Source organism: Megascapheus bottae, unplaced genomic scaffold (genome assembly GCF_031878675.1).
Source record: "Megascapheus bottae isolate mThoBot1 unplaced genomic scaffold, mThoBot2.hap1 HAP1_SCAFFOLD_37, whole genome shotgun sequence".
NCBI lineage: Eukaryota > Metazoa > Chordata > Mammalia > Rodentia > Geomyidae > Megascapheus > Megascapheus bottae.
Window position 1 is genome coordinate 4,429,373 of NW_028327804.1, and position 20,561 is coordinate 4,449,933.

General features: G+C 52.0%; 1 long non-coding RNA gene across 1 annotated transcript in view; it reads left to right on the plus strand.

Annotated features, from left to right (window-relative positions):
- Window positions 1-17,991: 17,991 nt before the first annotated feature.
- The window catches only part of LOC150039189 (uncharacterized), a 74,183-nt gene continuing 71,613 nt past the window's right edge, over window positions 17,992-20,561 (plus strand). Inside the window, exon 1 of the long non-coding RNA XR_016534491.1 lies at window positions 17,992-18,077. This is a non-coding gene — a long non-coding RNA (uncharacterized LOC150039189). The remainder of the gene's footprint in view (window positions 18,078-20,561) is intronic.

The window sequence follows — 20,561 nt, forward strand, 5'->3', positions numbered from 1 at the left end:
TTCTTTGGTAACTTTTTTGTGTTTGGTCACTACAAAGCTTTGCTTCAAGTGTATGCATTTTATTCAAATCAGTGATCTATGTTTATGTGATTTCCTAAACATAATTGTGGCTTCTAAAAAAATGTAACATCCTGATCACATTCCTAACTAGAATGAGTATGTCTGTTTTTGTACCTTGATGCTGTATTTTAACCCTTTGTATTACTTAGGTTATTTTGCTTTGGTTAAAAATGGCTCAAGTAGAGAAGCGGTCCCTGTATTAAGACAGCGTACAACACTGTAAATAAAATGTGTACCGTCAATTGTCTTTAAAATAAATAAATGAATAAATAAATACATAAAATAAATATAAATATTGTTAGTATGGGCTGGGAGTGTGGTGTTGAGCCACAAGTGTCTAAGGACAGCGCCCAGGCAGGCAGGCAGGCAGGCAGGTAGGCAGGCAGGCCGGCCCTGAGTTCAAGCCCCAGACTGGCGAAATAAATAGGAAGATAAATACAATACATCCATTTCTGTGTAGTACGGAGGCCAGGCGTGTGGCCCACTGCTAGAGTGCTTGCACAAAGACCTCTTCCCCACCCTGGGTGGGTGAGGAGTTTTGTTCTCGGGTGCCCGGAAGGGGGGGGCGGGGGCTTGATCGATGTTGGGTCGGCTGTTTCCCCCTTGTCCGGGGGCGCCATCTAGCGGACACTGCCTGTCACAGCGGACAGTGATTCCAGGTCGTTGAGGAAGTTCTGGTGAAGAGGCTCATCTGGAGAATACGGAGTCACCCAGGGCTGTCAATTCTGCTGGGTTGTTGAAAATGAAACTGTCTTGGAGGTGGGAGTCTAGCGTCTCATGTGTGTCACTGCACCTACTCAGGGTGGAAGAGGGAGAGAGAGGACAGGAGAGAGGGGGGAGGGAGGCAGAGACAGAGACAGAGACAGACGGACACACAGACACACAGTAGACAGATGAAATTTACACAGAGAGACACAGAGACAGAGGAGGGGTAGCTAGCGGGATGGAGAATGACAGACTGCTTGTGAACTGTCAGGCGGTCACAGAAAGGGCCTGGACAGATGAGATGGTAAATAGGTACATGGTTCCTTCATTTCCAAGGAGGAATTTTTTTTTTCCTCTAGTCTTGGGCCTGGGATAGCGTCCCTGAGCTGCTTTTTGCTCCAAGCCAGCACTGTACCGCTAAGCCACATTCCCAGTCCTTATTGCTATCATTATTAGTTTTTTTTTTTTTCGGAACAACCTTACCCCTTCTTTCGCTTGCTTCCCCATCCCTGCCCACACGTTGCATCGTTCGTTTTCCACACAGTGCATGGCAAACACTATCCTACTTCCTTTAAAATCCGTGCCCCTTCCCTTGCTCCCTCTGAGAGAAAGAAAGAAAGAAAGAAAGAAAGAAAGAAAGAAAGAAAGAAAGAAAGAAAGGGAAAAGTCTAAATCTCAAAGAAACCATACTACCATGGCATGCATGCCAGGTGTCCATGTCATGGAATTTGTTTGGATCCCACGTCTCGTGTATCTGCAGTGCCTTCAGTGTTCAGAGGAGTTCCACCTTCTGACCAAAAGAGATCAGGTGCATCACCCACCCACCCACCCACCAACTCACTTGCAGCACAGGTCAGGGAAACCACGGTGAACACCCAATAGGGAGAGAAGAGTGGGTCCACTCTCTCACTCACTCACTCACTCACTCCGTCAGTCACCAATCATGCCAGTCACAGCAAAGGCAGTACTTTTAGTACTGGGTGTGTTTGGATTTGTGTTTTTCCCCAGGCCGCACTCCACCCCTCCCAGCCCCCCCACGCCTTCCCCCGAGGCTCATGCACCGTTTGCTCCTTCATCATCCACGAAGACCCCTGTTTTCTCTGGGAAGATGGGCTCTCGGACCCGGTCTCTCTGTTCTGCTCACTCCCTACCTGGGTTCCCCTCTTGGCATGAGCGGTTGTAGGAGTTTTTGGGTGGGGTGGGGTGGGATGGGGCAGGCAAGCAGGCCGGCGTGAACAGGGCAAAGGGTGGAGGCGGCGATGTTGGGGGTGGGGCGGGCACGGGTGGTGGATGTGCCCATCCGTCTTCTGTTTCGGGGCTGGCTGGCCAGCTTCACCCATCACTGGGCCGCTGCTGCGTGATGGCGAGGCCGACCCACCCGCCTGCCCGCCGGCCACGGTTTCACTGTCGGCTTCACGGGCGGCGGGATCTCAGTGTAGGTCTCCGGGGGCTCCAGTGGCGTTGATCGGGGGGGGGGGGGGGTTGCAGAGGAGGCCCCGGCCGTCCCTGGCCGTCGCCGCCGCTGCTTTGGCCCCGATCTACCTCTGCGGTGCCTCTCAGGGCGCGGGGGACGGGAGGGAGCACGGCCTTTTCTGTCAGCACCTGCTGTCCCTGGAGCTCCAAGCCGGCCGGCAAGCGCTGATCGCCTATCGATCCCGGGCAGAGAAACTCGGGGGGGTGTTGGGTGATGATGGTGGGGTGGGTGGGGGCCGGGCGGGGATGGGTGCTGCCACGGGTACGGTGGTCGTGCACCTGGAATCTGGCCGGTCAGCTTCAGCGTCCCCGCTCGGGACCCCATCCATCTCCTTCCCCGTGTTGTGTCCGCGTTCTCGTGCGCAGTGGGCCGCTTTGGGGCGGCGAGTTTGTCTTACTGGGTTGCTTGTTCTTCACTCTTAGCCCTTAGCCACATGTGCAGTGCAGACTAGAGGTATGAGCCTCAAGTGCCTGATATGCAAATTTCACAGGTAGGAAGCTCTTCTCTATGCTCACCGGCCTGTCTCCTCAGGCATCTGTACACCCCTCTTCCTTATTCAGTCCCACACTGCCTTCACAAGAAGGTCTGGGGTAGGATGGAATGGTAGGGAGGAGGGAGACAAATTTGATCCACCAAGTACCAGCCTACTCTGAGTGGAATTTCAGTGGGATTTTTTTTAGGTTCAACACAGACTGTAGCTCTTCATCCCGCCCCACTTGTACTGATTCACTGGTCAGGCCTTAATTCCCTTTAGGACATCTAAACCGCCTATCCAACCCACTCCATGGCAAGATAGCTGGGCAGAGGAACCAGCCTACAAGCCCAAACCCCAATAATTTCCTTCAGTCAAAGAAACAGCTGAGACTGGTAAAACCAGAGGCATAAGCAAGACCCAGTGATTTCCTGTTCTCTGAGCAAAGAAAACTGTAGGAGTCTGTAAAATGGACAGGAATAAATACTTAACATTGTACTCATTTTTGATGTGAGCACTCAACCACCCCAGCTGTTAGGGACTCTTCTGCACAGAACCATTCATTGCTCCCAACACTGAGAAAAGGCAAAAGAAGTTTGGGGAGGAGAAATGAAAATCAGCCCCCTTGTGCCAAAGTCACAAGACCTCCCCCCTCTGAAATGGGTGGGCTTGTCCTGAGCAGGAGGGGGCAGGGCATGTCTGCTCGCTACTCTGAAGATCTCAGAGAACTGGCCTCCAGCATCCATAGCAGACCTGCTGGGGATATGAGCCTCTAAAAAAAGTGAGGTGGAACTTTAAAGACATTTTGATTTCCTCTTCTTTTTTCATTGTCTTTTTCTTTTTAATAATATTTTTAGGGCTGGAAGTTTGGCCTAGTGGTTAAAGTGCTTGCCTAGCATGCATGAAGACCCGGGTTCGATTCCTCGGTACCACATACATAGAAAAAGGCCATAAGTGTTGCTGAGGCTCAAGTGGTAGAGCTCTAGCCCTGAGAAAGTCCAAGGACAGTGCTCACCCCATGAGCTCAAGCCCAGGACTGGCAAAAAATATTTTTATTATAAATAATAGAAGTGTTACATTATATTCACCAGATAGAAGGTGTATAACTTCAAAAACATTGATACCATTTCTCAAGACATGGTCCCCATTTTCCTCTCCCCTTTTTCCCGATCATCTTGATTTCCCCCTTCCTTATCCAATTTCAAATAACCAATTAAGCACATATAAAATATATCAGATAATAAGGTGAAATATTGTAACAATATGAGATAACCAAGGGATGGCAAAAGAGATGAGAGATAACATAGTACATTATGGACAACCATCACTCATTATATAGCTTTTGTTTCCTTATCCTGGAGGTCATTACATTTAGTGTCATACTATTTGGCCTTATGTCTCTATATTTTGTTCTATTGTAAATCTCTACTAGGAGAGGCCAAAGTTCCTACTGATTATGACAAATAAGGGAGACTATTGGGCCTATGTTCCTTTGAGTCTGGCTTACTTCACTTAATATGATTTTTTTCCTAAGTCTTTCCATTTCCTTACAAATGGGGTGATGTTGATAGCATAGAATTCCATTGTGTGTAAATACCACATCTTGTTGATCCACTCATCAACTGATGGGCATCTGGGTTGGTTCCGTATCTTTGCTATGGTAAATATTGCTGCAATGAACATTGTTGTGCAAGTGGATTTAGTCTTTCCATGTTTCTGAACGATTGGGTAAATGCCAAGTAGTGGAATTGCTGGGTCTAGAGGAGATCTATGCTTAGTCTATTGAGGAACTGCCCTACTGCTTTCCATAGTGGTTGAATGAATTTGCACTCCCACCAACAATGTAGTAGTGATCCCTCCTGGCCACATCCCCTCCAGCATCTTTAATTACTAGTTTTCTTGATCCTGGCCATTCTAACTGGAGTGAGGTGCAATCTTAGCGTTGTTTTGATTTGCATTCCTTTTATGACCAGAGATGTCGAGTATTTCTTCATGTGAGTGTAGGACATTTTTATTTCTTCTTCAGAGAAGTCTCTCTTTAAGTCTTTGGCCTATCATTTAATGGGATGGTTCTTACTTTGGAGATTAGTTTTGGAGTGATTCGATTTTTTGAGCTGTTGAAATATTTTAGATATGAGGCCTTTGTCTGTTGTATTGTTAGTGACGATCTTCTCCCATTATGTAGGCTTCCTAATGAACTTACTACCTTTGTCCTCTGCCATACAAAAGCTCTGCAGTTTAATGCAGTCCCACTTATCCAGCCTTTCTCTGATTTGTTGTGTTCCTTGGTCCTTATTAAGAAAATTTCGACCTGTGCCAAGGAGGCCTAGTCTATCCCCTATTCCTTCTTGTAAAGTTTTTAGGTGTCGGTTTTTATCTCCAGGTCTTTGATCCATTTGGAGTTAATTCTAGTGCAGGGTGACAAAGAAGGATCCAACTTTAGTTTTCTCCTGGTGCTTAACCAGTTCTGACAGCACTACTTGTTGAAGAGGCTGTCTTTCTTCCATTCTATTTTTTGGCTCCCTTAGCAAAGATTAAGTGGCCATAGGCCTGTGGTTAATATCTGGGTCCTCAGTTCTATTCCATTGGTCTTGTGCCAGTGCCAAGCTGTTTTGATAATTATAGCTCTGTAATAGAGTCTAAAGTTTGGTATTGAAATTCCTCCTGCGCTGTTCTTTCTGCTAAGAAGTGTTTTTGCTATAGGGGGTATTTTATTATTCCATATGAAATTTTGGATTGCCTCTTCTATTTCTTTGAAGAATGACATTGGGATATTTTTTAAAGTGTGTGTGTGTGTGTGTGTGTGTGTGTGTGTGTGTTTTCAGTGTCAGTCATGGGACTTGAAGTCAAGGCTTGGGCAGTGTCCATGAGCAGTTTTTCACAAGCCTAATCCTCTACCACTGAGCTAGAGGGAGCAAGAGGCAATGGGCAAGGGGCAAGGCTAATGGGTAAGGGAGGGCATAAGAGGCAAGGAAGTGTGGAAGAGGCAATGTGCAATGGGCAAGGCAGGGCAGAAATGGCAAGGGGCAAGGGGCCAGGAAGGACACAAGAGGCAAGGCCCAACGGGCCACACTGGGCACAATAGGAAAGGCACAATGGGCATGGCTAGGGAAAAAAGGCAAGGCTCAATGGGCAAGGAAGGGCACAAGAGCCAAGGTGCAAGTGGGCAGGCAAGGCGAAAGAGGCAAGGTGCAAGGGGATAGGCAGGACACAAGAGGCATGGTGCATGTGGGAAGTCGAGGCTTAAGATGCAAGGCGCAATGGGCAAAGCAGTGTGGGAGGGACAATTTGCAAGGGGCAAGGCAGGGAGAAAGTGGCAAGTGCAAGGGGAATGGTTGGGCACAAGAGGCAGGGTGCAAGAGGCATGGCGCAAAAAGGCAGGCAAGGCGAGAGGCAAGGAGAAAGGGGCAAGGCAGGGTACCGAGGCAAGTTACAAGGGGCAAGGCAGGGCACAAGAGGCAAGGGACAAGGGGCATGGCAATGCACAAGACCCAAAGTGCAATGGTCCAGGAAAGGCAAAATAGGCAAGGTAGAAGGGCCAAGGCAGGGCACAAGGGGCTAAGCACAAGGGGCAAGTCAGGCTCAAGAGGCAAGGCACAAGGGTAAAGGCAAAGTGCAGGATGCAAGGTGAAGGGCAAGGCAGGCGCAAGAGGCAAGAACAAGGGCCAAGGCAGGGTTCAAGAGGGAAGGTCCAAGGGACAAGGCAAGGCACAAATGTCAAAGTGCAAGGGGCCAGACAATGCACAAGTGGAAATGCGCAAGGAGCAAAGCAGGGCACAAGAGGAAATGCACAAGGAGAGAGGCAAGGACTATGAGGGAAAACGCAAGGGCAAGGCAACGCCCAAGATGCATGGCACAAGGGGCCAGGCAGGGGGCCAGAGGCAAGGAGCATGGGGCAAGTGAAGGCTTTTGGTGCAAGGCGCAAGGCCAAGGGGCAAGGCAGGGCACCAGAAACAAGGTGCAAGGGGAAGGCAGGGCTGAAGAGGCAAGGCACAAGGGGAAAGGCAGAGCGCCAGAGGCAAGGTGCAAGGGCAAGGCACTGCACAAGAGGCAAGGCACTATGGGAAGGCAAGGCACAAGAGGCAAGGGGCAAGGGGCAATGAAAGGCTCAAGTGGCAAGGCCAAGGGACAAGGCATGGCACAAAATGCAACGCAGAAGAGGACACGAAAGTCCCAGGAGGAAAGGCGCTAAGGGGTTAGGCAAGGCAAAGGAAGCATGACACATGTGGCAAGACAGGGTGGAAGTGGCAAGGTGGTAAGGGCATGGCAGGGCCCAAGAGGCAAGGCACAAGGGGCCAAGCAAGGGGCAAGAGTCAAGGCATATGGGGCATGGCAAGGCTCAAGATACAAGGCATCGGGGCAAACCTGGGAGCAAGATACAAGGCACAGTAAGCAAAGCAGTGTACAAGAGGAAAAGCACAAGGGGCAAGGCAGGGTGTAATAGGCAAGGCGAAAGGGAAAGGCAGATCACAAAAGGCAAGGCGCATGGGGAAGGCAGGGCGCAAGAGGCAAGGTTCAAGGGGCCAGGGAGGGCGCAAGAGGCAAGGCACAAGGAGCCAGGTAGGGCACAAGAGGCAAGGCGCAAGGGGCTAGAAAGGGTGGAGGAGGAAAGGTGCAAGGATCAAGGCAGTATGGAAGAGGCAAGGCCAAAGTGTCAGGCTGTGCACAGGAGGCAAGGCGCAAGGGGCCACCTAGGGTGCACGAGGCAATGCACAATGGTCAAGGCAGGGCACAAGAGGGAAGGCACATTGGCAAGGAAGGGTGCAAGAGGCAAGGCGCCATAAACAATTGGGGGCATATTAGGCAATGTGCAACGGTCAAGGCAGGGTGCAAGAGGCAAGGCCCATATGGCAAAGAAGGGCGCTAGAGGAAAGGAGCAAGGGGCAAGGCAGGGCGCAAGAGACAAGGTGCATGGGACATGTCAAGGATCAAGATGCAAGGTGCAAGGGGCAAGGCAGGGTGCAAGAGACAAAGGCAAGGGGCAAGGCAGGGCACAAGAGGCAAAGACAATGGGAAAGGCAGGACACAAGAGGCAAGGTGCAGGGGCAAGAAAGGGTGCAAGAGGCAAGGCACTAGGGACAAGACAGGGTGCAAGAGGCAAGGCACAAATGGCAAGGCAAGGCACCAGAGGCAAGGCGAAAGGCGCGTGGCAACACAAAAGGCAAGGCCTACGGAAAAGGCAGAGAGCAAGAGGAAAATTTCAAGTGAAGAAGCAGGGCACAAATGGCAAGGCAAGGCGAAAGGGCAAGGCACAAGGGGCAAAGTAGGGCGCAATAGGCAAGGAGCAAGGGGCAAGGAAGGAAGCAGGAGCCAAGTGGAAATTGGCATGGGAATGCATGAGAGGCAAAGCACAAGGGCCAGGCAATGTAAAAGAGTCAAGGCTCAGGGGCAAGGCAGGGTGCAAGATGCAAGGTGAAGGGGCAAGGCAGAGCAAAAGAGGCAAGGCTCAAGGGGCAAGGCAAGGCCCAAGAGGAAAAGTGCAAGGATTAAGGCAGAGTACAAGAGGCAAGGTGCAAGGCAGGGCGCAAGAGGCAAGGAGCATGGGGCAAGGCAAGGCTCAAAATTCAAGGCACAAGGGGCAAGTAGGTTATAAGAGGCAAGGCTATGGGGCAAGGCAGGGTGCACGAGGCAAGGCGCAAGGGTAATGGCAGGGTGAAGGAGGCAAGGCACACGGGGCAAGGCATGGCAGAAGAGGCAAGTCGCAAGGGGCCAGGCAGGACGCAGGAGGAAAGGCTCAAGGAGCTAGGTAGTGTGCAAGAGGCAATGAGTAATGGGTAAGACAGGGCACAAGAGGCAAGACGCATGGGGCAAGGCAGGGCGGAAGAGCCAGGCAAAAGGGACAAGGCAGGTTGCAAGAGGCAAGGCACAAGGGGAAAAATGTGGCATAACAGGCAAGGCACCAGTGGCAAAGCAGGTTCCAAGAAGAAAGGTGCAATACGCAAGGTAGTTAGCAAGAGATAAGGTGCATTGGACAAGGCAAGGCTCAAGAGGAAATACCCAACTGGCATGACAGGGATCAAGAGGCAAGGCATAACGGGAAGGCAGGGCATAAAAGGCAAGGCACAATTGGCAAGGCAAGGCACTAGGGGCAAGGTAGGATGCAAGAGGCTAGGAACAAAGGGGCAAGGGGCAAGGCAAGGCGAGAGGCAAAGCAAAAAGTGCCAGGAAGGGCAAAACAGGCTAGGCCCAAGGAGCAAAGTAGGGCGCAAGAGGTAAGATGCAATTGGCATGGCAGGGTTCAAGAGGAAGGGTGCAAGGGGGCAAGTCCGTGTGCCAGATGCAAGGTGCAAAGAGCAAGGCAGGGTGCAAGAGGAAAGGTTCAAGGGGAAAGGTAGGGTGCAAGATGCAAGGTGCATCGGGCAAGGCAATGCCCTAGATGCAAGGCAGAAGGGGCAAGGCAGAGCGTAAGAGGCAAACCGAGGGGCAAGGCAGGGTGCAAAAGGCAAGGCACAAGTGGATAATGCAAGGGGCAAGAGGCAAGGCGCTAGTGGTAAGGCAGGGAGTGAGAGGCAAGGCGGAAGTGGCCAGACTAGATGCAAGAGGCAAGGCACAAGGGGCAAGGCAGCGTGCAGAGGCAAGGTGCAAGGGCCAAGACAGGGCACAAAAGGCATAGTGGAAGGGGCAAGGAAAGGCACAAGAGGCAAGGCGAAATGGGCAAGTCGGGGTGAAAGGGGCAAGGCTCTAGGTGCAAGGAAGGGTGCAAGAGGCAAGGCGCAAGGGCAAGAGAGGGTGCAAAGGCAAGGCGCATAGGGCAAGGCAAGGCTGAAGATGCAAGGTGCAAGGGGTAAGGTAGGACACAAGGGGCAAGGCATAATGGCATTGCCAGGCGCAAGAGGCAAGGCTCAAGGGGCATGGCAAGGCACAATAGGCAAAGCCCAAGCCACAAGTAAGGGAGCAAGAGGCAAGGCGAGACAAGAAAGGCAGGGCGCAATAGGCAAGCCGAATGAGTCATGGTGCAAAGGGGAAGTGAGGGTGCAAAAAGAAAGGCACAAGGGACAATGCAGGGTGCATGAAGCAAGCGACAAGGAACAAGGCAAAGCGCAAGAGGCAGAGCACAAGAGGCCAGGCAAGGCGCAAGAGGCAAGGAGCAAGGAACAAGGCAGAGCGCAAGAGGTAAGGCGAAAAAGGCAAGGCAGGGCGCAAAAGGCAAGGCGCAAGAGGTAAGGCAGTGTGTAAGAGGCAAGGCGCAAGGGGCAAAGCACAGTGAAAAAGGCAATGCGAATAGATCAAGACAAGGGGCAAGTTCAAGGCGTTAGGGAAAGGCAGAGAGTGAGAGTCTAGGCACAAGTGGCCAGGCAAGGCACAAGAGTCAAGGTGAAAGGGGCAAGGCACGGCATTAGAGGCAAGGCACAAGAGGCAATGCAGGGTGCAAGAGGCAAGGCGCAAGGGCATGCAGTGCGCAAGAGGCAAGGCACCAGGGGCATGACAAGGCAAAACAGATAAGGTGAAAGGGTAAAAGCATGGCAATAGAGGCAAGGGGCAAGGGGCAAGGGGCAAGGTATGCAGAAGAGACAAGGTGCAAGGGGCAACACAGGGCAGAAATGGCAAGGCGCAGGGGCCACACAGCACACAATAGGCAAGGGGCAAGGGGCAGGGGTAGGAAGAAAAGGGAAGGTGCAAGGGAAAAATGCAATGCAAGAGGGAAGGAGCAATGGGGAAGACAAAGTACGAAGGGCAATATGCAAAGGGCAAGGCAAGGTGAAAAATGCAAGTTGTGAGGACCAAGGCAGTGAGTAAGAGGCAAGGCACAAGGGACAAGTCAGGACACAAATGGCAAGGCGCAAGGATCAAGGCTAGGCACAATAGGCAAGGAGCAAGGGGCAAGGCAGGGCTCAAGAGGCAAGGCGCAAGATGCAAGGAAGGGAGCAAGAGGCACGGTGCAAGGGGAGAGTCAGTGTTCAAGAGGCAAGGAGCATGGGGCAAGGCAAGGCTAAAGATGCAAGACTCAAGAGGCAAGGCAGGATGCAAGGGGCAAGGCGCAAGGGGCAACGCAGGGTGCAAAAGGCAAGGCCAAGGTGAAAGTCAAGGCGAAAAAGGCAAGGCAGGCGCAAGGGAGAAAGCAGGACACAAGAGACTAGGCCTAAGAGGCAAGGCAGGACAAATAGGCAAGGTGCAGGGGGCAATTCAAGGCGCAAGAGGCAAGGCACAAGGGGCAAGGCAAGGCGCAAGAGGAAAGGCATATGGGGTAAGGTATGGCTCAAGATGCAAGATGCATGTGGTAAGGCAGCATGCAAGAGGCAAAGCCAAGTGGCAAGGCAGGGTGCAAGAGGCAAGGCGCAAGGGGCAAGGCAGGTCACCAAAGGCAAGGTTCAAGGGGCAATGCAAGTCGAAGGTGGCAAGGCAAACGGCAAAGCAGGGCAAAAGAGATCAGGCATAAGGGGCAAGACAGGGCATAGGAACTAAGGCGCAAGGGCCAAGGCAAGCCGCAGGAGGCAAGGTGCAAGGGGCAAGACTGGTCACAAGAGGTAATGCGCAAGGAGCAAGGCAGGGTGCAAGAAGCATGGTACAAGGCCAAGGTTCTAGACAATGATCAAGAGACAAGGCGCAATAGGGTAGGTAGGGAATAAGAGGCAAGGCGCCGGGGCAAGGCAGGGCAGAAAAGGCAAGGTGCAATGGATCAGGCAGGGCAGAAGAGGCAAGCAACAGTGGGAAAGGCAGAGCACAAGAGACAAGGCACAAGGGACAAGGGAAAGCACAAGAGGCATGGCGCAAGAGGCAATGCACAAGTGCCAGGCATAGCACAAGAGTCAAGGCACAAGGGGCAAGCCAGGGTGCAACAGGCAAGGCTCAAGGGGCAATTCAGGGTGCATGAGGCAATGCGCAAGGCGCAAGGAATGGAGCAAGAGGCAAGGCACACCACGAAAGACAGGGCACAAAAGGCAAGGCACAAGGGATCAGGTAGGGTGCAATAGGCAAGGTGAAAGAGGCAAGGTGCAATGGGGAAGTGAGGGCGCAAAAGTAAAGGCACAAGGGGCAAGGAACAAGGCAAAGCACAAGAGGCAGAGCGCAAAGGGCCAGGCCAGGCGAAAGAGGCAAGGAGCAAGGCACAATTGCAAGGCAAGGCATAAGAGTCAAGGTGCAAAGCACAAGGCAGCGCGCAAGACACAAGGTGAAAGGGGCAAAACAGGGCTCAAGAGGCAATGCGTAGGGGACAAAGCAGAGAGCAAGAGATAAGGTACAACAAGTCAGACAGGACACAAGTGGCAAGGCACAAGGGGCATGGCTGGGCGCAATAGGCAAGCACAAGGGGCAAGGCAGGGCGAAAGAGGCAAGGTGCAAAGGGGGAGGCAGGGCACAAAAGGAAAGGCCCTGGGGCAAGGCACAGCACAGGAGGCAAGGGGCAAGGAGCAAGGCAAGGCACACAAGGCAAAGTGCAAGGGGCCAGGCAAGGCGAAAGAGGCAAGGAGAAAGGAGCAAGGCAGGGCACAAGAAGCAAGGCGCAATGGGCAAGGCAGTGCTCAAGAGGCAAGGCACAAGAGTTAAGGCAGGGCACAAGAAGCAAGGTGCAAGGGGCAAGGCAGGGTGCAAGGGGCTAGGAACAAGAGGAAGGGCGCAAGTGGCAAGGCTAATGGGTCAAGGCAAGGGGCGGGAGGCAAGGCGCTAGGGGCAAGGCAGGGAATGAGAGGCAAGGCACAAGGGGCATGGCAAAGCACAATAGCCAAGGCACAAGGGGCAAGGCAGGATGCAAGAGGCTAGAAACAAAGGGGCAAGGCAAGGTGCAGTAGGAAAGCGGCACGGGGCAGGGCTAGGCTGAAGAGGCAGGGTTCAAGGGGCAATGTGGGGTAAAAGAGGCAATGTGCAAGGGGTATGGCAGTGCATAAAGGCAAGGCCCAGAGGGCAAGGCAAGGTGCAAGAGGCAAGGCAAAAGGGGCTAGGAAGGGTAAAAGAGGCAAGGCAAAAGTGGCCAGGCTTGGCGCAAGAGGCAATGCGCAAGGGTCAGGAATATGCAGAGGAAGTAAGGCAAAAGGGACCAGGCAGGCAGGGTGTAAGAGGCAAGGGGCAAGGAGCAAGGCAGGGTGCAAGAGGCAAGAAAAATGGTCAAGGCAGGGCAAAAAAGGCAAGGCCCAAGGAGCAAGGCAAGGTGCAAGAGGCAAAGCACAAGGGGAAGGCAGGGCATAAGACACAAGGCACAAACGGCAATGAAGGGTGCAAGATGCAAGGCTCAAGGAGCCAGGTAGTGCTCAAGAGGCAAGGCTAAAGGGCCAGGCAGAGCATGAGAGGCAAGGAGCAAGGGGCAAGGCAGGGTGCAAGAGGCACGACACAAGGGGCCAGGCTGGGTGCAAAAGGCAAGGCGCAAGGGGTCATGCAGCACCCAATAGGCAAGGAGCAAAGGACAGGGCTAGGCTGGAGAGGTAATGCACAAGGGACAAGGCAGGGTGCAACAGGCTAGGGGCAATGGGCAAAGGAATGCACTAGAGGCAAAGCACAAGGGGCAAGCAAGACGATAGAGGCAAGGTGCAATGGCCAAGGCAGAGCACAAGAGGCAAGGCACTAGGGGCAAGGCAGGACAAAAAAGGCAAAGCTCAAGGAGCAAGGCTAGGCACAAGAGGCAAGATGCAAGGGGCAAGGCATGGCACAAGAGGCAAGGTGCATTGGGCAAGGCTAGGCTCAAGATGCAAGGCACAAGTGCGAAGGCAGGTAGGAAAAGCAAGGCAGGGTGCAAGAGGCAAGGCCAAGGAGCCAGGCAGATCGCAAGATGCAAGGGGCAACTGTTAAGGCAGGGCGCAAGAGGCAAGGTGCAGGGGCAATGCAGGGCACAAGAGGCAAGGATCAAGGGACCAGGCAATGTGCAAGAGCCAAGGTGCAAGGAGCCAGGCAGGGTGCAATAGGCAATGATCAAGGGGTAGGAAGCGCGAAGGACGCAAGGCACAAGGGGCAAGGCAGGTAGGAAAAGTAAGGTGCCAGGCAGGGTGCAATAGGCAATGATCAAGGGGTAGGAAGCGCGAAGGACGCAAGGCACAAGGGGCAAGGCAGGTAGGAAAAGTAAGGTGCAAGGGGCCAGGTAGGCCACAGGAAGCAAGGCGCAAGCGGGCAAGTAAATTGCAAGAGGCAAGGCAGGGTACAAGAGGCAAGGGGCAAGGGGCAAGGTAAGGCACAAGAGGCCACGCGCAAGGGGCAAGGCATGGAGCAAGAGGCAAGGCGCAAGGGGCAAAGCACTTCTATTTGTGCATGAAAGATAAAATTTAGACAGGTTGAGACACTTGTCTATTGGTCACATGAGACATCAGAAGAAAAAGTTAGACCTATCTTGGAAATGTCCAGCTGCAAAACCACCGGGAGCTTATGTGTACACTGGCACAGGACACTTTTGTGGCCCTCCTGCCAACCTGAATGAGCTACACTTGCCACTGGCTGTGGCCCACCAAGCTTTAGACAAGTGGTTTGAGATTGAAAAAATGAAAAATCACAGGGCCAGACCATCTATGGTCTGAGCTGGATTTACAGTAACCTAGGAAAGGCCTGAAGTCTGCCCTGGAAGGCTCACAGGCCAGCAGGGCAGAGGCTCATAGCCCCAGCAAATGTTATGTGGAGGCTGGAGGCAAGACCTCAGAGCTCTTCAGAGTAGCAAGCAGGCAGCGCCCTGTCCCTGCTGCTCTGGGCAAGCCGACCTATTTCAAATGGGGGGAGGACTTGTGACTTTGGCAAAAGGGGCTGATGATCATTTCTCCACCCCAAACTTTCAGAGCCTTTTCTCAGTGCTAGAGAGGGATGGAGAGTTCAGTGCAGAAGATTCCCTGTGCAGCTGGAGGGGTTGTGTGATTATATCACGAATGGGTCTTTGTCTGTGTCTGTGTCTTTGTCTCTCTGCCTGTCCTGGGATTGAACTCTGGGCCTGTTTACTGTCCCTGAGCTTTTGTACTCAAAGCTGGCTAAATTGATAGAGACATACCTCCCCTGCTTTTTGGTAAAGTGCCTTGTAGGATTGTTTGCTAGGGTTGGTTTTGCTCCTTCACCCTTAGCTCTCAGCCTCCTGAGCAGTGCATTCTAGAGTTGTGAGCCTCCAGTGCCTGGTCTGCAAATTTCACAGCAGGTAGGCAGCTCCACTCTATCCACACTGCCCTGTCTCCTCAGGCCTTTGTACACCACTCTTCCTTATCCAGGCCCACCCTGCCCTCATAAATATGGCTGGGCTAGGAGGGAGACATAGGCAGGAGGGAAACAATATCGATCCACCAAATACCAGCCAACTCTTTGGAATTTCAGTGGGATTTTTAGGTTGAACACAGACTGTGGCTCTGTCATCCAGCCCCACTTGTCCCGGGTCACTGGTCAGGCCTCAATTCCCTTTAGGAAATCTAAACCGCCTAACCCAACCCACTCCAGGGCAGGACAGCTGGGCAGAGGAGCCAGCCTACAAGCACACCCCGCAGAAAGATCCTTCTGTCAAAGGAATAACTCAGATAATTGAAACCAGAGGCATAAGCAAGACCCAGAGATTTCCTGATCGGAGAAAAGGGAACTGTAGAAGCTTATATAATGGTCAGGAATAAATATTTAATGTTGTACCCATTTCTGATGTGAGAACCCAGCCACTCCAGTGGCACAGGGAATCTTCTGCACTGAAACCTCCATCCCTACTTGCATTGAGAAAAGTCAACAGAAGTTTGGCAGTGACCCTAGTCGCTACTGTCTGAGATTGGAATGGAAGGGCAAGTGGTGGGCTAGTAGGTCTCATTTTTATTCAGACAGAGGAAGGTGGGAAATGGAAGGCAAGGAGAGCAAGGCCAGGCTTCCTGTTGAAAGATTTTTTCATATATTTTTATTGTAATTAATAGAAGGGTTGCACAATATTTGCCAGATAGAAGGTGCATTAATTCACATACATTGATACCCTTTCACACGTCTTGGTCCCAATTTCCCTCATCCCCACCTCCACCCCTCATCTTGTTTTCCCCCCTTCTCTATTCAATTTCATATAACCAAATAGAAATATATCCAATATATCAGATAACAAAGTGAGATACTGTAACAATATGAGATAACCAAGGTACAGCAAAAGAGATGAGAGATAACATAGTACATTAAGGATAACAATCATTCATTATACAGCTTTTGAAAGAATTTGACATTTCACAGCAAGGCAGTTTGGTTAGGGAGACAGGGGGTGGATACACAAGAGTGCCTCCTACTGGTACCAAGCCTCACGCTGCTCCAGATTACCCCAAGGTGGGGATTGCGCTTGTCTGGCCTGTTTCCTTAGGCACTGTGGATGTCTCATGAGTGACATAAAGTAGGAGTGCAGTGAATTTTTCCTGGCTACATAGATTACATCTCGTGTGTGTGTGTGTGTGTGTGTGTGTGTGTGTGTGTGTGTGTGTGTGTGTGTGTGTGTGTTTGCCTGTCCTGGGGCTTGCAATCAGGGCCTGCGTACTGTCACTGAGCTTTTTTCCTCAAAGCTGGCTCTATTGCTAGAAACAGAGCTCCATTGTTTTTTGGTAAAGTGGGATCATTTTGGCCCTTCACCCTTAGCTGTCAGCCTCCTGAGCAATGCAGACTACAGGCGTGAGACCCAAGTGCCTGGTCTGCAAATTAAACAGCAGTTAGGTCGCTTCTCTCTATCCTCACAGTCTTGTCTCCTGAGGCCTTTGTACACCCCTCTTCCTTATCCATGGCCACCCTGCCTTCACAAGAAGGGCTGGCGTAGGATGGAGAGGTAGGCAGTAGGGAGACAAATTGGACCACTGAGTGCCAGCCTTCTCTGTGTGGAATTTCAGTGGGATTTTAGGTTCAACACAGACATTAGCTCTGTCATCCAGGCCCACTTATCTCAGGTTACAGGTCAATCTTTAATTTCATTTAGAACACCTAAACCAACTAATTCATCCCACTTCATGGCAGGACAGCTGGGCAAAGAAGTCAGCCTACAATTCCACTCCCCAGAAAGACCCTTCAGTCAAAGGAACAACTCAGATACGTAAAACCACAGCATAAGCAGGACCCAGGGATTTCCTCATCACTGAGAAAATGGAACTGTATGAGCCTGTACTTAATGTTTTACTCATTCGAGATATGAGCACCCAACCCCTCCAGCTGCACGAGAAATCTGCACTGTACTTTCCATCCCTCTCTAGCCCTGAGAAAAGTCTCTAAAAGTTAAGGGGGAGAAATGAATATCAGGCCTTTGTGCCAAATTCACAAGACCTTCTCCCATCAGAAGTGGGTGGGATTGTCCAGAGCAGGAGGGGCCACGGCGCTGTCTGCTTGACACTCTGAAGAGCTCAGAGGTCTTGCCTCCTGCCTCCACATTACATTTTCCAGGGCTATGAGTCTCTGCCCTGCTGTCCTGCGAGCCTCTAGTGCAGGCTTCAGGCCTTTTCTGAGTTAGTGTAAATACAGGTCTTACCTTAAAGGGTCTGTCCCTGAAAATTTCATTTTCTCAGTCTCGAACCACCTGTCGAAAGCTTGATGGGCCACATCCAATGGCACGGACAGTTCATCCATGTTGGCAGGAGGGCTATGAAAGTGTCTCGTGCCAGCCCACACATTAGTTCCTGGCGGTTTTGTAGCTGGACATTTCCAAGTTAGGTCTAAGTTTTTCTTCTGATGTCTCATGTGACCAACAGACAAGTGTCTCAACCTGTCTAGATTTTATCTTTAATGCACAAATAGAAGTAAGGATGGCTTGGTAAAGAGATGCTCCCCATGACACCCACTGTGGCACATGTGATGTCCAGCACACATTACTACATGCACAAACCATCTGCACCTGTGTTTCACATCTGTAATCATAGCCACAAAGTACATGAGATCTGAGGATCAAGAAGGCCCATCCAGGAAGGAAAGTCTGTGAGACACTTACCTCTACCACAAAAAGGTGAAGGGGAGCTTTGATTTGAATGGTAGAACACAAGCTTCTTCAATAAAGCTAAAGAATTATGTGTAGGCCCTGAGTTCCCAGGACTAGCAGAAAATACTTCTTAATGTGTGTGTGTGTGTGTGTGTGTGTGTTTCAGTGTCAGTAATGTGGCTTGAAGTCAAAACTTGGGCAGTGTTTGTGAGCAGTTTTTCTCAAGCCTAGACCTCTACAACTGAGCTACAGCTCCACTTTTGAATTTTCTGCTGGTTAATTGGTGATCAATGTCTTGCGGACTTTTCTGCCCATCTTGAGATCTGATACTCAGATCTCAGGCTCATGAGTAGCTAGGAATTAAGTCATGAGACAACAGCACTCAGCAAATAAGTACTTACTGGGCCTTTGGGAATTCTGTTGCAGGGCAGTAAACACGCAGGAAGAGCACCGGGAATTCCAAGTGGAAGCCGAGAGTATGAGGCAGAATTGGGACCCAGCTGCAACAGATCGAGAGCCAGAACTGAGACCTCCTGTGAGAAAACAGATGCGTGCAGACGAATCTCGAAGCTGTTAAGGTAAGAAGCTTTGGGACAATGTTGTGGGTGAGTGTCGGTGAGTAGCCCATGTGTGTGGTGGGCCAGGCTGGGAAAAGCAGCGCAACAAGCTGAGGAAACAATCCTGCGCACTCCTAGCTGCAGGCCTGTTGGGGTGTGCCATCACTGCCCAAGCAAGTCCCACCTGGAGAGATAGATCATTACTCTAGGAAATCTTTGGGGCTGCCATGGTGAGAGATCCCTGTTGTTATTAGATTCCTTGATCATGGCCATTCTAACCAGAGTGAGGTGGAATCTTAGAGTTGTTTTGATTTGAAGTTCTTTTCTGGCACTGCTTTTTGGTAAAGTTCCTGGTAGGTTTGTCTTCCTGGGTTGCTTGTGGCAAGCCACAAGAGGCAAGGCAGGGCGCAAGAGGGCAAACACAAGGGCAAGGCTGGGTGCATAAGGCAAGGTGCTAGGGGCAATGTAGGAATAAGAGGCAACACGCAAGGGGTAAGGTAGGTGCAAAGGGCAAGGCAGGGCACAAGATTCAAGGCACACATAGCAAAGCAGGACACAAGAGGCAAGGGGTAAGGCAGGGCACAAGAGGCAATGTGCAAGGGGCAAGTCAGGTTGCAAGATGCAAGGTGAAAGGAACAAGGCAAGGCAAGGAGCGACTGGCAAGACGCAAGGGGCCAGGCAAGGCACAAGAGGCAAAGCGCAAGAGGCAAGGCAGAGCGCAATACTCAAGGTGAATAGGGCAAGGGAAAGTGCAAGAGACAAGACGCAAGTTGTCAGGAATACATAATAGGAAAGGCGCAAAGGGCAGGGCTGGGCAGAAGAGACAAGGCTCAAGGGGCAAGGAACGCTCAAGAGGCAAGGTGTAAGGGTGATGGCAAGGCATAAGAGGCAAGGTGCAAGGGACAAGCAAGGTGCAAGGGGCAAGGCGCAAGAGGCATGGGACAAGTGGCAATGCCATGCGCAAGAGACAAAGCACAAGGAGCCAGGCAAATCCAAAGAGGCAAGGCACAAGGGCCTAGGCAGGGCCCAAGAGGCAAGGTGCATGGGGCAAGTCACGGCACAAGAGGCAAGTCAAAAATGGCAATGAAGGGCTCAGGAGGTAAGGTGCAAGGGGCAAGGCACTGCGCAAGAGGAAAAGTGCAATGGCCTACAGAAAGTGCAAGAGGCAAGGGGCAAGGGGCAAGGCAAGGTGCAAGTGGCAAAGAACACAGGGCCAGGCAAGGCTAATGAGGCCAGGTGCAAGGGGATAAACACAAGGGGAAAAGCACGGCAGAAGAGACAATGTGAAAGGGGTAAGGCAGGGCAAAAGAGGCAAGGCGCTTGGGGCCAGGCAGGACACAAGAAGCTAGGCGCAAGGGGCCATGAAGCAGGCAATAGGCAAGGGGCAAGGGGAAAAGTACAAGGGACAATGCAGGGTGAAAGAGGTAAGGCACAATTGGCGCAGGTATGTTGCAAGAGGCAAGGCGCAAGGGGCAAAGCAGGGCACAAGATGGCAAGTGCAAGTGGCAGGCAGGGTGCAAGAGGCAAGGGGGGGAAAGGCGCAAGTGACAAAGCACAAAATCGTGTCAGGGCAAAAGATGAAGGCGCAAGGGGCAAGGCAGGGTACAAAAAGCAAGCCCCAAAGGGCAAGCGTCAAGGCCCAAGGCCCAAGGCAGGATGCAAGGGGCAAGGCCCAAGGGGCAAGGGGTATACAAGAGGCAAGGTGCATGGGGCAAGTCAAGGCTCAAGTTGCACCGCGCAATGGGCAAGTCAGGGAGCAAGCCGCAAGGTCAAGTGGCAAGGTAGGGCACAAGAGTAAAGCCATAAGAGAGAAGGCAGGGCCCAAGAGGCAAGGGGCAATGCAGGGCCCAAGAGGCAAGGCTCAAGGGGCAAGGCAGGGTGCAAGTAATAAGGATCAAGAGGCCAGGAAGGGTGCAAGAGGCAAGGCACAAGGCAATGTAGGGCGCACTAGGCAATGTGCAAGAGGCTATTCAGGGTGCAAGAGGTAAGTACAAAGGGCTAGGCAGGGCAAAGTAGGCAAGGCACAAGGGGCCAGGCAGGGTGGAAGCAGCAAGGCGCAAGGGGAAAGGCACAGTGGCAAGGCAGGGTGCAAGTGGAAAGGCACAAGCAGCAAGCCAGGGCATAAGAAGAAAGGTGCATAGGGCAAGAAAATGCTTAAGAGGAAGGCGCATTTGGCAAGGCAGGGTGCAAGTGGCAAGGCCAAGATGCAAGGCAGGGCTCAAGAGGTAAGGCGCAAGGGGAACACAGGGCCCAAGAGGCAAGACACTAGGGGGCAGACAGGGTGCAAGAATCATAGCACAAGGGGACATGAAGGGCACAAGAGGCCAGACTCAAGGGGCAAGGCAGGGAATGAGAGGCTAGGCCCCAGGGGCAAAGCAGGGCACAAGAGGTAAGGTGCAAGGGGCCAGGCCGAGTGGAAGAGACAAGGCTCAAAGGACAAGGCAGGGCGCAAGCGGCCAGGTAGAGTTCAAGTGGCAAGGCACAAGGGGCAAGGCAGGGCACAGA